We start from the raw sequence: 8,471 nt of genomic DNA on the forward strand, positions 1-8,471 counted from the left end.
ATTTTATACTGGTAGATTCTTGTACTGTGGGACCTAAGTGGTGTATAAACATGTATTTCTTTTGTATGAAGTATATGTTACATGCAATGTGTGATATGGGGTGTTACAGAAATCGGTCTCTCCACTGATTGTGGTCACCTCTAAACAGAACAGGTGGCTTTGTGTTGTTTCCAATAGCCATTGCTTCTTTGGAACTCATTTTATCTGATTTTAGAAATAAGATCTCTACAGTACAATATTTTGATTAAAATTAATATCAAATAATATTTCAAAATTCACACACAAAATTCTTAAGCATTCAAATTCAACACTTCAACACAGTAAAAAATTCATACTTATACTTATCCGGATTGAGATTCCGGACAAGGTCTCCGGATTGAGTATCCGGACAACAAGTATGAACAAGGAAAGGATTACAAGTACGTTCAAGTGTCTCCGAATATGGTCTCCGGACACTTTGAAAAACTTATCAAATTTCAATTCAAAGCACACAAATACAGACAAAGAGTAATCCGTATAACACCAAATAAGCAAACACTTGTCAAAATTAAATCCAAATACGGTCAAATGAGCAATACGGTCAACAAACAATCACCATTTCGGTCAACAACCAATACAGTCAACAAACAATATGGTCAACACACAATCTGGTCAACAAACAATTCGGACAACAAGCAATCCCATTAACAAAGCAATACTAAGCACTTAAAACAAAATCTCAATCAAATCCAGATGAAGAGTTCACAGGATTACTACTTATATGGACAATGAATCTACCAGATAACAACAAGTACGGCCAAAGAATTAAATGGATAGCAATCAATACGAACAAAGCATCAAACTGATTCACACTCAATCAAGCACATAGATTCACAATACAAGCAGAGTCCGGATAAGGCTATATCCAGATATTATCAAATACGGACACAACAATAACCGGATGCCTTCAAAGAATGTTGAAGAAAAACACGAATTTTCTCAAAGATTCACCCAAAAATGGATCAAAATCGCAAAATGTATGGGTTTTTGAACGAACAAAAAGTTTTCAAAGAACTCCAAAAATCCATCAAATCACTCAAAATATTGATCAAATTTGTAATATGTTTGAATAACAATGAATCACCACAACAAATCGCATATAGTAATCAAAGTTTTAACAATCAGACAACAAATAAAAGTCTCAAGAACAGTCCGATCAAAAATGCTAAAAATTCTAGAATTTGTGCTAATTTCTCGAAATCCTTGCAAAATCTTTAATCAAAATCGTTGCAATCCCGCTCTGATACCAATTGATAGTCCCAATAATCTTCAAATTAGATAAATCTCTTAGAAAAATACTAGTTGTGTACCCGCACAATGCGGCGGACACAATGAATGCAAATGATTTTGGAGCATGGTGGTTTTTTTAAGTAGACTTTAAAACTTTACGAAGATATGATTTGCAATTAGTCTATATAACTTAATTCTTTTTCAATAAATAAAAGCTATGGTTCCAATTACAACATTAATAAAAAATTGTATGATAGTGCAAATCGAATAAAACAAACTATAATCTAATTACAACATTAATCAAATATAATCTAATTATGTTAAAAGACATAATAGATTGAAGAGAATAAAAACTATAAATTTTCATTAATCATAAGCTTTTTAAATAAGAACAATCACATAGAAAGAATGATTAGCATAGAAGAAGATTCCCACAACTCAACTCAGAACAAAACCATATTGCCTCTATAACAATCCATAACACGGAAGGATTCTCAACCTACATCCATGGCCACATTTTAAATTCTATAATGAAGAACATCTTCATCATAGACCAAGCTTCACATTGAAGACTGGATCGGTCTAGAAAAAAACTAGATGCATCTGCACTTGAAGAGAAATAAAAACATTAGAATTTCGCAGTTGCAAAAGAAGGAAGCAGGATTTGAAGGCTATTTATTTTCTTAAATGGTAAACAAATGAGACAAATTCTTATATACAAACTGATGGTTGTAACAGTACATAAATCATACAAATTCTTATATACAAATATATAAGTCATAGTAATGGTAGGCAAACTGAGATTGATAAGATATTTGATGAAACATGGTACGTCTATTACTGAACCTGCAATGCTACTTCAATTTCAGATGGTTTATCAAAGATAACCAAAAGTTAATGCACCAAACAAGTGACAGCAAGTCCAAATTTAACGATGTCGGTTGGTAGCCATAATAAGCAAATAACATACATCCATACCCCCAATGTTTAAGTTGCTTTGATGCTCTCCTATGGCCTACGTTAGTATTCTTTTTGCTGAAACAAACACACAAGCTATTACAAGTAAGGTCACGGGCCACCCTTTACGAAAGTTAAGGTACAATGTTCATGATAAAATTTTATAAAGTATGTTTTACCACATCTTGTATATTGCAAATCCTTCCTGTCACTAAGTACGTCTTGTCTTGTCAAGGGCATTGAAAAAATTGAACTGCAAGAAAGACAAAAAAATATTGTCAAGAACGTATCTAATTACTATGCCATCTAAATTTAAATAAACAATCAAAGACTCTTTAAGAAACATACATGTTGCCTTTTTAGACCTCCAAGTAAAATTGAACTATATTAGATGAATCCTTAGAACATGATGTCAATTGGACATTTTCCTGAACTTCATGATGTCATGGTAATTAGATAATGGAGACCAAAATAGCAAAGTTCATTACTTTTTGCATAATTACAATGCTAACAAACAAATTAAGTTAAAAGATCCACGAACAAACCTCAATAGTTAAATCCACCTAAGCTTTGATGCGAAACCATAGAACCCGTCATTTTGCCCATGGTGTCATTAGCAAAATACTGTTAATAGTGTATACACAAAAATAAATCAGATATTAGTCCAACATATAAGTGTAAAACTACATCTATATACTGCTATGGAGATATAAAAGAACGTGCTTAGTATCTGTAAATGACTGTTCAACATCATCCTTCCTTTCTTCGTCTGTCCTGAACTCAATAAGAAACTAAAACATATAGGCGATAAACATAAAGGAATATGGACACACTTCATAGTTAGAAAGATGGAATTGAAGAAAAACACAAACATGAAAAGACAAAATTAAAAGCCATTAAAGAAAAAATATTTTCAAAGAGAGAAAAAACCTTGAAAGAAACATAAATCAATCGAAAACACAATTAACTGGGAGGAGAAACAAACCATTACTCACAATGTTATCTAATACACTCACACTCACATAAGGTAACATAGAGAGGGAGAGGAGACACCTGCAAAAGAGTATTCTCAGAGTTGAAATTTCAAGTGAATTGGTTGTCCCATGATCCAAACGAAAACCACACAAAATAGGATCTGTATAAAAAAAATCCTATAAAGTTACGAAATTCAGATCACAAAGACACAAACCTGCAGTTATTCTCAACAATGATTGATCAATTAACTTACGACGTATGACGTATCTGATAATCATGAACAACTTCTTCCAAAAATTGTAGAAACTGCAGAAGAAGTTGATGGTGATTATATGAAATAACGAATCAAAACCGCCCATTATATATGCAATCAAATTCACAAGCAGCTTTGAGCAATTTGGAAGCTTAACAGAAGATAAAAATTTACCCTTCTTCATCGATGATTAAAAACCACATGTGTAGAGCCTCTAGATATGAAACTAACTAAACATCGAATTAGACTTTCCAAACAACAAAAAGGAACTAACTCGATTGCAAGCTAGCGATATATCAGAACTTAAAGGTTACCTTGATTAGTGAAGCAACAACCTTAAAATTCATCTCAAGTCATCGCAGCTTCAACAAAGCAGTAAACGACAAAAAACAAGCTTCGAATTAAGAAACAAACAAGGATTTTACATATCAAAAGACCAAATAAAACAAAACAAAGAAGGGTAAGTCACATAAGGAACCTTTTTCAATTTAAAAAAGAAAATAAAGATACAAACAGAGGCCAAGAAATCAAAACATACATCAAGAAGCAGAAATAGAGGCCAAACAAATATGAAGTTTATAGCCATCAATAGATAACATGCAAAGATGTAGTTTATAGCCATCAAGCCTAAATATGAGTAAAGTTAATGGGTATATCTAGAAGTAACATAAACCCAATAAAGATAGATCAAGGAAAATTACAAGAAGAATCGAAAAACCTAAGAAAACCAAATCTCATTGGTTTATATATAAAACCTTACCTAGTCAAACCAAACCGGATTCAAATATAAAACCTTACTTGGTCAAAAACCAAATTAACCTAGAGATTCCATATATTCCTATTATCACGCCCATGATTGAAAGGGATCACTGGCCAATATATTTATCGTACAAAAAACCATCAAGAGTCGGTATGAAGAGAAATATCAACTTAAAAATATAAGGGTAATTGTCATTTTACATTATCGTCTAGATATTACGTAAACAACTCGTCAGCTAACAGTTTTTGATTATCGTCTTGATATTACATAGAAAACTCATAAGATAATGAACTCCTTGAAAAACTATCTTAATATTAATCTAGCGTAGATTTTTATGACTTTTAAGCCCATGTTAATGACTATTGAAGTGGGTTGAGGACAGATAAGCTAGAAATCTTTTGCAAGAAATACTAAATCCTTTTTGAGGCATTTCCTCAAACACCTTATATGCACATTGGGGACATATTGAAGAAAGCAAGAAAAACATGAAATCCAAGATATAATTTTCTATTCTTCAACAAAACTTATATGCAAATAATCTATGGAACAAAGTAGAAAACTAAACCCTACAATTCATTCAAGATATTTCACAAGAAATTGTTCAAGAAACATACCTAGTGATGCAATGCAAGAAGATGAACGCTGAACAAAACAGATGTATCAATCAAGAACAAAAGATGTGCAAGTTATCTTTGATAAAAACAAGTAAGATGAGTGCTAAAAACAGTTCCAAAAAAGAATGTCATGTTGGAGGTTTCATTACCTGATATGAGAAAATCTCTTGAGATATAGCGATAAGTAAATAAAATCCAGCAATGAAAAATCGAGATGAAGAACACATAAGAAGATTGATAACCTTAATTGTATGAGAGGAGATGGAGAATCGATCCAGCAAATGACAATGAAAGTAAGAATTGAACAAATCTCACAGTATAATATTATATGTTTTCAACCACGAATCATCAATTGGAGCTTGAATCGGCGACATTGGATATCCAATTGGAGTGTGTTGGGAAGGATGAGGGCGTGGGAAGTTATTGGGAATCCAAATCCTGAATTGATGAGTTGTACACATTTAAAAATGTTGTACTTAATTGTTTTCAAGGCTTTTAGATTTCATGCATAAAAAATAGTACTTTGTGCATATAGGTTTGTTTTTAAGACTTTTAAGATTTCATGCATAAAAAAACAGTACTTTGTGCATATAAGGTCGTTTTTAAGACTTTTTTGAAATATTTTTAATAAAGTAGTATAGATGAATTAATGTAGAGAGAGAATCTTCACCAAATGATTTATGTACTAAACCCTTGAAAGATTATGATGATTACAATGCTAATGAAAAATTATTTACAAATTACAAGGAAATCTACCGATTTATACTACGAAAGCCATAAAGACTAAAACTATTAAAATGAAGAAACAAGCTTGAATAAAATCTTTTAAGCACAGTTTTGAACCCAACACAACACCTTTCCACGGGAAGACTTTCATCATCACATAATCCCCCATTAGAAACTAAATCGGCTTGCGGCATTTGTCGGCATAACTCTTCTGGTGGTCCTGTGGTATTTTAATTCATTCCCGAATCTGTTCAATATTCTCTGAAGTTTCCTGAACAATCTCTGGACCTGTTAATTGTATCTCACCCACTTCATTCCAACATAACGATGTTCTGCATTTTCGGCCATACAAATGTTCATATGGTGCCGCTTAGATGCAGGAGGGATAATTGTTGTTGTATCCATATTCAATCAATGGCAAATGATCTTCCCATGATCTCCAAAGTCAATAACACAGGCTCTCAACATGTCTTCGAGAGTCTGGATCGTTCTTTCACTCTACCCATCAGTCTGCGGATGATACACCATACTCAACTTGATCTGAGATCCAAAAGCTTTCTGAAAATTTCCCATAATTTAAAAGTAAACCGACTATCCCGGGCTGAGATGATATACATTGGAACACCGTGCCTAGTTACAATGTCTTTGATGTAAATCTTTGCCAATCTTTCTAATGGATAATTCTCTTTTTTTAGTAGAAAGTGTGAAGATTTCGATAAACGGTACACAATCACCCATAGCGCATCATATCCCTTTGGAGGTGGAGGTATCTTCATGATGAAATTCTGATGTGATCCCATTTCCACATAGGAATCTCCAGCGACTGTAGATTCCAAATGGTCTTTGATGTTCAACCTTCACTTCTAGACAAGTTAAACATCGTTCAACATAGCTTGCTATGTTTTTCTTCAATCTGGGCCACCAATAAAGCGATTTTAAATCTTTATACATTTTTATTGGTACCTGGATGAATAGATTATCGGGATTTGTTACTTTCATTCAGAATTTTCTGTTGGATATTCCCATACCACGGTATCCAGATCCATCCTTGAAAACGTAAAATTCTCTTGTCGTTCTTTTCCAGGGTAGAAATCATTTTACCCATTCATTCAGACTTGGAAATATTCTCTTTAACTTCTTCTTCTTCACACTTTAAAACTTCATTGTGGAGATCTGGTATCATATTTATTTTCATGGTCGCGGCCTTGATCATACCACTTTTCTCTTTTTTATTTTCTAATCAGAACGTTCGCTAATATGTTTGCTTTCCTTGGATGGTAGAGAATCTCACAATCATTATCATTTACTAGTTCAATCCATCATGGTTGCCGCATATTTAACTCTTTTTTGCTGAACAGATGTTGAAGGCTCTTGTGATTTGTAAATGTTTGATATTTCATTCCCAGGAAGTAATGCCTTCAAATCTTCAAAGCAAAAGCCACGACTGCAAGCTCCATGTCGTGTGTTGGATACTGGTTTTCATGATCCCTTAATTGTCTGTATGAGTAAGAAATAACCTTTGCCCTTTGTATCATTATGCAACCTATACCCAACTTTGAAGCATCACTATAGACTAAAAAGTCTTCAGATCCCTCCAGTAATGACAAAAGTAGATCACTAAAAAGTCTTCAGATCCCACCTTTGCCCTTTGTATCATTAACATTTTTTTGAGTCAGCTTGGTTAGCGGTGCAGTGATTCTTGAGAAATCCTTAATATAAACTTCCGATAGTAACCTGCTAACCCAAGAAACTACGGATTTCGAAAAGAGTTCTTGGCACCTCCCATCTTTCAATAGCTTTAATCTTGGCAGGATCCACTTTTACACTTGCCTCAAAAATAACACGTGACCTAAAAATTCAACTTTCCTCGACCAGAATTCACACTTGGACAGTTTGGCGAATAACTTTTCTTTCTTTAGAAGTTCAAGGATCAGAAGAAAATGTTCTTGGATGATCTTTTTCAGGTTTTGAGTATATAAGAATATCGTCAATAAACAAAATAATAAATTTATCGAGATATTCACTACATACTCGGTTCATCAGATCCATGAAAGTCGTAGGAGCATTGGTTAAACCAAAAGGAATAACCAAAAACTCGTGATGTTCATACCTGGTCAGGAAAGCAGATTTAGCAATATCTTCATCTCTGACTTTGAGCTGATGGTATCTTGACCGCAAATTGATTTTGGAAAAGTAACCGACTCCACTAGTTGATCAAATAAATCATCGATTCTTGGTAAGGGATGATTATTTTTAATTGTTAGCTTATTCAACTCTCGGTAGTCAATACACATTCACATCGACCCATCTTTCTTTTTGAAAACCTTGTTTGACAACTTCAGTTTGATAAGATTTATGATTTTGCAAAATAAGTTGCTAGCTCATTGAACCTTATGAATTTCTTCTCTCAGATGTTGTTAGAGTACACGATCCCAAACTCAGGTTGCTTTGTGATAAGGAACAAAGGTAGGGATTCTATGTCTTCAAGACTCTGATTTGGCTTCAGTCAGTTCACCTTCGGCTGATTACTTTCAATACCCATCTACAAGTATGTCATGTACCCGAGCATTTTCTTATGCTGCATGAAGCACTTGATAGATTTTAGAGCTATTTGCATATCTTCTGGTCTGATAGTCCAGTTACGAATGTCCATGTACATGGTCTCAAAGTCTTCGAAGGATAGGTGCATGAAGTCAGCTTCCAAGAATTTCCATTCCTTTGCATCAGTTCTAAGAATGGTGAAAAGTGGGAATCGGACATTCACGAGTCTGTAAGAATATATATTCTTTATGACCATGATCTTGTGCCTTGTCGTGGTCATCTCTAGAGGCTGAGCCTTAGCCTTGAGCATATTCGATGGCCTGTATGCTGTTGAGGTGAGTGATTCAGAGAACTCGAATCGAATCCAGTTCAATAA

The sequence above is a fragment of the Cynara cardunculus genome, unplaced genomic scaffold (assembly GCF_001531365.2).
Source record: "Cynara cardunculus var. scolymus isolate 2C unplaced genomic scaffold, CcrdV1 Un_Scaffold_2372, whole genome shotgun sequence".
In the NCBI taxonomy this organism is placed as follows: domain Eukaryota; kingdom Viridiplantae; phylum Streptophyta; class Magnoliopsida; order Asterales; family Asteraceae; genus Cynara; species Cynara cardunculus.